At 35.1% G+C, this 9,424-nt stretch overlaps 1 protein-coding gene across 3 annotated transcripts in view; it reads right to left on the bottom strand.

Annotated features, from left to right (window-relative positions):
• Window positions 1–5,552: 5,552 nt before the first annotated feature.
• MAP3K9 (mitogen-activated protein kinase kinase kinase 9) overlaps window positions 5,553–9,424 on the bottom strand; it is a 48,853-nt gene continuing 44,981 nt past the window's right edge. For 2 of the 3 annotated variants that reach the window (XM_039334232.1, XM_039334261.1), the window contains exon 12: window positions 5,553–8,274. The gene's annotated coding sequence lies outside the window, so the exon portion shown is untranslated. The remainder of the gene's footprint in view (window positions 8,275–9,424) is intronic. The other variant, XR_005555615.1, reaches the window with a different exon arrangement.

Here is a 9,424-nt window from a genome sequence, read left to right as displayed (position 1 = left end):
TAAAAAGCAGAAAGCTGATAAATTGACCAAAAAAAATCTCACCTAACAGGAGAAAACACACATCACTGCCAAAACAAACATATGGGCACACACCTCACATTTCTTTTTTCCATATTGTGATGCATAGAAGAGATTTTTCTACTCTTCAGCTAGAAAAAAATTGAAATAACTGTAAAGGAGGTCTGAAGTCAAATGATTTGTTCATCTAAATGCTGTGGATTGATGGGAAACTGTATTATAGGAATATTTTTGTACTTTTATGCTGTTAATCTCTAATTGAGCAACTAATACTGACCCCATTATCTGTGTGTTTGTTGATAGAGAGAGGAAGAGACAGAATGAAGAGGATTTTTTAAAAATAAAAATAGTGCATTTATTCCTGGGTACTATTCCAAAGGTTACACCAGTCCCCCCCACCCCAATGGGATTAATTCTTAAGTTCATTCATTCCCTTTTCTACTAGTGCTTTAAAAATGAGTAAACTTCCAAATATCTTATTTTTTCATGATCTGCATATTTATTTTTCCATCCAATTCCCTTTTTTTTTTGCTCTTCAGTCATTTTTAACTATCATTTTTGTTTTATCCCTATTTATTTTCAGGCCTGCTACTTCCCCGTAGTTCTCCAGCACTTCCATCAGCCTGAGACCAGATTGTACAGGCTCTTCAATAATAAGTACAAGGTCGTCCGCAAATGCCTGTACCTTACAACTTTCTTTTCTTACTTTTAAACCTTTGATTTGTTTGTCTTCTCAAATTATTCTAATTAAAGCCTCTAATGATAAAATAAAGAGCAGTGGAGATAACGGTCAGCCTTGCCTTGTGCCTTTCTGGATTAAAAAGTTCTTTGTTGTTTCCCCATTTATCACTACTCTAGCCTCTTGTCTAGAGTAGATTGTTTGGAACATCTTTATAAATTTCCCCCCAAAATCCATCTATTTTAATTGTTCTGGTATGAAATCCCATTTGACGTTGTCAAATGCTTTTTGCGCATCAATGAATATCAACGCCATCTATTTCTCATTGTGGACTTCATAATATTCTATCGTATCCAAAATAATCCTAATGTTATTCCTTATATGCCGTCCGGGAAGAAAACCATTTTGATCAGTATGAATAAAATTTTCTAGAATTTTCTTTAATCTATCTGCCATAATTGTCATAAAGATTTTATAATCCAAGTTTAGTAGGGATATCGACCTGTAATTGACAGCGAGATGCATCACACTTAAAGAAGACAATTATGATAAATTAATGGTGCAGATCAGGTCTGATTTGGAAAAATGGGGTTATCTTTAATGGGTAGGATAGCCACTATTAAAATGAATGTTCTTCCGAAAATGTTGTTTCTATTTCAATGTATACCAATTTGGCTCAAAAAGAATTTTTTTACAAATTTGGACAGACTTATTTCAAAATTCATATGGCAAGGGAAACAACCGAGAATTAGATTAAAACTATTATAAGACGCTAGAGAAAGAGGAGGATTTGACCTACCAGACTGGACAAAATACTATCAAGCAGCGGCGTTGGTTTGGCTAAGTGAGTGGATGCATCTCAAAAATACAAGATTACTGGCACTAGAGGGTCATGATTTACAGACAGGGTGGCACGCTATTTTATGAGAAGAAAGACATTTAGCCCAGCAGTACTTCCGGAAGCATTATATTAGGAGAGCATTATTGGATATTTGGAAAAAAATAAAAAGTAATAATTATATGAAAATTCCCAGTTGGGTGTCTACATTAGAAATGTTCATACATCCAAATTTGATGAAACGAGGGGTGCTGCCACCTATAAAGACATTTTGAATGAGAAAGGAGAATTAAAAACGAGAAATACTTTAAAGTATTTAAAGGTGGCGAGGTGGTGCAGCAGTTAGAGTGCAGTACTGCAGCCCACTTTAGCTGACTGTGTTTAGCAGGTCAGCGGTTCAAATCTCACCGGCTCAAGGTTGACTCAGCCTTCCATTATTTCGGGGTAGGTAAAATGAGGACCCAGATTGTTGGGGGCAATGTAAATATATATATACATTGCTTACTGGTGTACACCGCTTAGAGAGTGCTTGCACTTAAAGCGGTATATAAGTCTCATAAATAAATAAATAAATAAATAAATAAATGAAGAAGGAATCGAACTGGAATGGTGAGTGTATCTTCAAATTCAATCCAAATTTAATAAAGACAAAAGGGAACAGGGCATAAAGCAAGAATCTTGAGAATTAGATAAAATTTTATTTAGTAGGGAAGGCAAGACCATAAGTAAATTATATCGATATCTATTACAACAAGATATGATTGAGGAACAGGTGAAAGAAATGATAATTTGGAGTAAATATTTTGGGCACAATATTGATTTGGATAACTGGCAAAGTCTATGGAAAAAAACCTACTTTGGCAACCTCCTATAAGGAAAACCTATATAAGATGTTTTATAGGTGGCACCTCCCTCCCATAAGATTAGCATGAATGAATAAGGGGAAATCCCAATATGTTGGAAGTGTGGAGAGACCATTGGGAATTACTACCATATGTGGTGGAAATGCATGCAGGCACAAAAATTTTGGAATTTATTAAAGAAATGGCTGTAAGAAATCCTGCTAATAGATATAGAGGCCAAACCAGAATTTTTCCTACTGGGAATTATAGAAAGAAAATACAAGAAAGATACAAGTTATTTATTACTGCATATAGTAATGGTGGCACGAATAGCCTTCGCTCAAAAATGGAAAGAGAAAGATATTCCAACCGAAGAGGAAATATTATTGAAAATCCTCAATAGCACAGAAATGGATAGACTCACATTGGAACTCAAGGATAAAAGTGAAACTGAGTACTATTAAATCTGGGAACAATTTTATGATTGGATAGATAATAAGAGGGCAGCCAAGACAAATGTATAGTGTTAGAATAAAATATAGATTATAGACAAATGTATATTTAAAAGAAGAACTATATGTCTATATGAGTACTAATGTTACTGTAAAGTGACGGAAGATGTGTGGAACCAGTGATGTCATATCTATGTCCAATGTGTTTTTAATTTTGTATTATTAATAAAACTTCAATAAAAAATGAGTAAACTTCATAATTAAATTTCATAATGATAAATTCTAATTGTACCAACCTTTGAGCATATATTAATTTAAGTATGATTGCCTCTTCTGTTTCTTACACCAAAAGGAATGTATTACATCTAATGGTTGTTCCTGATTTACCTGTCTTCCAGAATCTCAGGGAATGATCTCCAGGAAGTAAAAACCGGTGTAGCTTCTATTTTCACTTTTCTAGGTTTCACTGGATCATACCAGTAGTGTTATAACTCCAGCGTAACTTATGGCTCAAACATGTAATCTCAGCGTTAAATGCAGTATGGCATCTACAAGAGGAAAAAAAATTTCCAAAGATACAACCATAATTAATTAGCCCAGGGGTGGAATGGAGCAACCCAGTCTTATCTCAAAGACTCCCCCCCATTAACTGTATGACAAATGTTTTGTGGGATTTTGCTTATAATTTATTGACTAAACCTTTTCTTTAACACCCACCCCACCCTGAATTGCAAATGGTAAGGCATCTTCCCCAAAGAAGCATATCCTCTTCTCTCATAATTCAGAGAATTCACATAAAATGACACATAAAGATTGTATGTACTATGTACACAATGCTAATATGCAGTAGTATGTGATTGTTCCAATATTTTTATGAAGGTTGCATTGCCCACAAACCTTTATTTGTTCATCTTCTCAACAGGCATTATTAGACAAAAAAAAACCTGTACTAGGATGAATTAAGAGTTTTTCTTAAACTAGGCAGTGTCTTGAAAATAGTTTGCACTTTTTCTCTTCTTTAAATAGAATGAAGTTTGTCACCATTTTATATGATATTAAGGGAACCAATATTCTTACTAGCATAAACTGTCAGACAAAAAAATGTGAGCTATTTCTTTCTTAATCTGGTTATACACAAATTCTTACAAGCTTTTGTTTTTCAAAGAATAAACTATTGCTGATTGAACTGGATTTAAATTAGGGAATTAAATGGTTTCTGTATTCTTATGAGCACCCTCTGGTGGTGGTTGTTAATTTATTAAGACAGATTCAAAAAGATCTATCCCCCCCATCATACAATTTGACTTGGTGCTGCCTGAAAAGCATGAACAGTATAAAGAGATGGGCCAAGCTCAAGAAGAGGGGAACTACAAATGTCTCCGTCATATTACTTGAAAAGTATTGTTTGCATGTGTATTTGTGAAAGCTGGCATGTTTTCCTTTGCTTAAGCTGTTTAAAGTAGCTGAAAGCATTGCCGTTCAAGAAAACCGGGAACAAAAAGCAACACATTAAAATGTGGGAGGATGGCAGTGCAAGCAGAAGTATCCAGTGTTTCTGTCTGGAAGTCAGAAAATGAGTGTAATGGTATGTGGGTTTGTCCTTGGGAGACAGGGCAAAGACACACAGCCGAGAGAACGGTCAGATAAACAGGAACTGAACACCCAGCAGGAATGTGGGTGAGGCAAGAGGCTCAGAAGAGATTCTCCCTAGTTTCCTGAGCTGTAAAAAAAGGACATTGAAGGAGAGATGTTCTTTCAGACTTAATGTTAATGTAATATTACAATCAAGTAGAAATAGCTCATTTAGTGGTGTCTCCTGTCTGGTTTACTTCATAAGGCTGACATCCAATTTTGCATGTCTCATGCTCTCTTCCAGTGAGAGGAATTTTAGGAATGCCTCCGATCCTCATGGGATTATGCTATCCACTGAGCATTTAGTAGCAAAGTTATTGCAACACCAGCAGCAGGTAGACATAGGGCCAGCCAGCTTGCGGAATGCCATGATAAATTCAGCTGGGACAGAATTTGCTTTAAGTTGCAGCTGCTCAACAACCTGCAAGCTCAGCTGCCTTTTATCTGACTGTATTTTCTTTTCAACCACAGCATTTTTACTCAGAATCCTTACATGTCCACAAGACCAAAGAGAAATATGGTGACTTTTAAGATGGTCATTTGCAATGCCAGTCACATATTTGTACAGTCATTGGTCCTGATTATGCTGCGAGAATGAGAGGGCCTGCTTCTTAATTCTCTACTTGGCTAAGTAACTAGACAGTAGTGATTTATTTTACATACAGCTACTTCAGTTGAACTTGGCTGATTCCATTTCCTTTGATGTGGCAAATGTTTGTTTTATTTTGTAAAATCCAAAATGACTTGGTTGCCTCAATGATGTAGTTAAAATTTTATGATTTTTTAAAAAGATATTTGAATACAAACTGTTTAATTGTTCTATTACCTGGTAAAATTCTGATTAGTGACTATAATAAAGTTTACAGTGAAATAAAATTCTGATTAGTGACTATAATAATAAAATTTTCAGAAGTTACCTATGTTGACAGAAATCAGAATGACGTAAGCGTTATCTTGTCCAAATCTTGTCCAGATTTAGGTTTGTATTTTGTAGCATTATAAACAGAAATGATTGGTTTATTCTTATAACAGCACGTTTTTCAATGTTTCTAAAGAACACTTAGTAAAGAAATGAAAATATCATAGTGCAATTAATGTTTAACCATTTTTATTCAAGTAAGTATGCTCTAATGTTGAGACAAGGCCTAGAATAGCATTACACTGTAATACAATGGTAGTCTTAGCCATTGAACCAAGCCTGCTTGGCATCCTTGGTTTACCTTTCCCCCCTAATACATTCAGGGGAAAAAAGAGAAAAGGAAATCAGCTTATTCAATTTACATTTTGTTCGCTGGCATAAAATAAATTAAAACACAATAAAGATATATACATAATACATTGACAAAACCCAAAATACAATAAATTACACAAATGTAACTTGTTGATTTATCCACAATAGTAAAACAAACCAGTCACTGCTGTCAATATTTTTAAACTCCAAAGGTGACGGGCTGTAACATTTTTTAAAAAATAAAATTACTCACCAACTCTTTTCCTAACTTGTTGCTTGAGTACAAACAAAAAGGCAAACTTCCACATCACTTAACCACTATCACAAAATGAAGAACACAGAGTGTTTAGCATACCAAAACTTGTAACATGAACTTGGGACAAAAACAGACCTTCCTGTACTACTGCCTTTATAGCAAGATTTTAACAAACATCATATTGGGACAGAAACCCCAATGGATTTTATCATGCCAGACTGAATGAGAAGAAACCAAGAATCCAACCTCCTCTATACATTGCCACGCAAAATACTTGATATGTGTACCTAAACTAACATCAACCTAAAATGGCAGCATTCCAAACCAGGGCATGCAAGACCACAGGACCTAACCTGTGAAATACATCACGCGTGTACAATTATTCCACATGAGCAATCTTTCAATAAGACCTAATCACATCCAATCAATTAAGAGAGAAAAAAAGATTCATAGAAGGCCAATAATGACTACAGCAGGTAGATTTTGGCCCATCTACACTTCTAAATTTCAGCAGATACAGATTGAAAGGAGTCAATTTGATAAGCATCCTTGTTCCCCCCCATACACACATTACATATAATTAGATGTGGCAAGATATAAAAGAAGAAACAGATCACTTATTTATAATTATTCTTGAAGGTATCAAATCACAATCAATATATAGAGTCTGCAACTGTGCACAACAATCTTCAAAACTTTGCCTACCAAATTTGTGCATGTGGGCATGTGTGCGTGCGCGTGTTGACGGCACCAATAAACAATCAAAGTATATCCATTAAAGACATTTAATCTCAGATTTGGAGAGCATACAAACATTTAAATAATGCTTATACTTACGTTACAGTGTGCTAAATTTCTGCTCTTTTATAAGATGACCACGCTCTATCCTCACAGAAAAAAAAAATAGTTTGCTCATAGATACGGAATAATATGAAAGATTCTTTTGGAAAACATGGATAGCTTATGTGCCCAATCATGATGCAAAATACCAGCTTTAAGATATTGTGACAAGCCAGAGTTTCGTTAGCTTACGATGCCACAAATTCCAGGTTTTGTAAAGAAGGATGTATATGTGAAAAGTTCTCTCTAGCCAACATACAGCATTTTCCTCAGAGAGCTTGATAACAAGTCCATTTTTTTCCTGACATGAAAAAATAGGCATTAATAATTTGCATATTCACAAACAGAAGCTACACAAATAATTTTGGAATTTTCCCCTAGCAAAGTGCAATACATAGTGGAGTTGGGGATATGCATTATATATAGATGTGTGTATGTATGTCTATGTCTATGTATGTATTTGTGTGTGTGTGTGTGTTAATATTGTGTTGAAGTGCTGAAAAGCTTATGGTACAGGATTTCCTGTGAGATATCGGTTGGAGATAAGTATGGGAATTAGAAATAAGGTTTTAAAAAGTACTTCACCTTTAACAATGCAATCTCCTTATAGATAGGTTGCCTGTCAGGTTACATTGAAATCCAGTGGTTTTATATATACTGTAGGTAAGGATAAAGCATATGAGAAACTGACTTCTTCTTTCCTAGAATCTTTCTCTGCTCATTAATATTTTGATAATAATAAAGTTGGAAAGGACCTTGGAAGTCATTTAATCCAACCCCCTGCTCAGGCAGGAAACCTCATGGCATAGTATTTGAAAGATGAACTTGAACTGGGGTTACCCAAATTTTAAATCTAATTTAGATATATTAATCTCACTGAGAGATCTTTAATAAATCACATTATTGCAAAGATATGGGAGATGGAATGGGAGAGGACAACGTACATTGCCCTGAGGTTTTTGGGGGAAAAGTGAAATTCAAATAAATCAGTACATAAAATAACAAACATAAAATTTGGAAATAACTACTATTTGGTAAGTCTGCTGTTCCTAGAGACAATTTTTGCAATGTGCATTATAATGTTAATCATGCAGTTAGAGTTTGGAGATTCTAAGGGTTTATTAACTATTCGGTTTGCTTCAGGAACAGGCCCTCATGCATGTTCAGATAACTGAGGGAGTTTTTCAAAATGGCTGCACTGAGACTTCAACAAGTTGCAACACCTACCTAGACATTTTGAATAGTGAATCTGGAGGGTGCTTCAGTCACTTCATGAAATGTCCCACAAAATGATTTTTCACAGTCCTGATTACCCAAAGTTCCAATTGTTCCATTGCACCTTCTTCATTAAAGCCATACCAAATGACTTCCATTTGTTTAAAAAATGGAATTGTGATAAGACCAAACATGATTACGATGAGAGCAAAGTTCAAACCACCATTAGCAGCTTAGGAATTGTCTATCCTTGGCTGGCCAATGCTTATAACTGTAACAATATAGAGATGAAATGTTAAGCATACAAAACAGTAACATTTGACCCCAGAAAGATACAAGCCATTGCACCAGACTACATCAGTGTGCAAGTGTTTCTCCATGCTGATTGTTAAGATTGTATTCTCTAGGCCCAGCTAGATGAATAACTGATATGGAACTAGTTCAAGATTTACCTAGCCTATACTTTATAACAAAGAGAGATTTTTTCATCATATGTAACTTTTCTTAACATAAATTGTCTACTATCAAGGGCATAAGTTCCCACTTGCACAGTAAGTCTACACTTCTGTTGCATGAGGTAGCTATTAGTACAGATGGAGAAACTGAGGCACATATGGCAAAATGATTTGCCCAATGTCATACAAGAAGCTGGTAACACAAGCAAAGTTAAGCCTGAATTGTCAGAATTCATGTTTAGTTTTTAGGCAACAATGGTGCCAAAAATTTGTATAACATTCTTCACAAGTGGCCAGCTTAGGGTTCAAAGTAAGGAACTGTAGCCGCTCATTGTCAAAAAAAAAACAAAACAAAAAAAAAAAAAACCAAAATAGTTACAATAGGGAGAAAACATCCCACAAGCTGAAGTTAAATATATAGCCTAGGCCTGGGGTAGGCAACCTTGGCTCTTTTATGACTCGTGCACTTCAACTCCCAGAATTCCTGGCTCAGAAATTCTGGGAGTTGAAATCCACGAATCATAAAAGAGCCAAAGTTGCCTACCCCAGCCCTAGGGGTATAGGATAAGTTACAGTTTTTTCAGATCTTTTTAAAAACCAAATACCACAGCAGCTGAAATAAAAGAAAGTGAGAAATAGTCCCAATCATAGAACAATATGGGAATAAGAGATCGATGCATGTTGCTTACCTTACATCGCTAACCAATTTGTATCAAAACTTTAGACTCCTAATCAGAAGATTAGGTTAAAAAAGGATGTGCAGTTAACAACCTTTTTCATGCAAAATATTGCCATATTCTCTGCAGAGAATGCATAATTCTATGTCTGCTTTTTTTTCATTGAATTATACCACTTTCTAATTGCAACCCCAACCTTCTGTAATTTTGAAGATGTGTTTTTCCATGATTGGGTTAGATCAAAGTATCACAGTGCCCCAATTCTTCCACTATCAGAGCCTCCCCACTA

The sequence above is a fragment of the Crotalus tigris genome, unplaced genomic scaffold (assembly GCF_016545835.1).
Source record: "Crotalus tigris isolate CLP2741 ecotype Arizona unplaced genomic scaffold, ASM1654583v1 scf7180000017545.3456711, whole genome shotgun sequence".
Lineage (NCBI taxonomy): Eukaryota > Metazoa > Chordata > Lepidosauria > Squamata > Viperidae > Crotalus > Crotalus tigris.
Note: the sequence above shows the minus strand (reverse complement) of the source record. Positions and strands in the feature narration are given on the sequence as shown.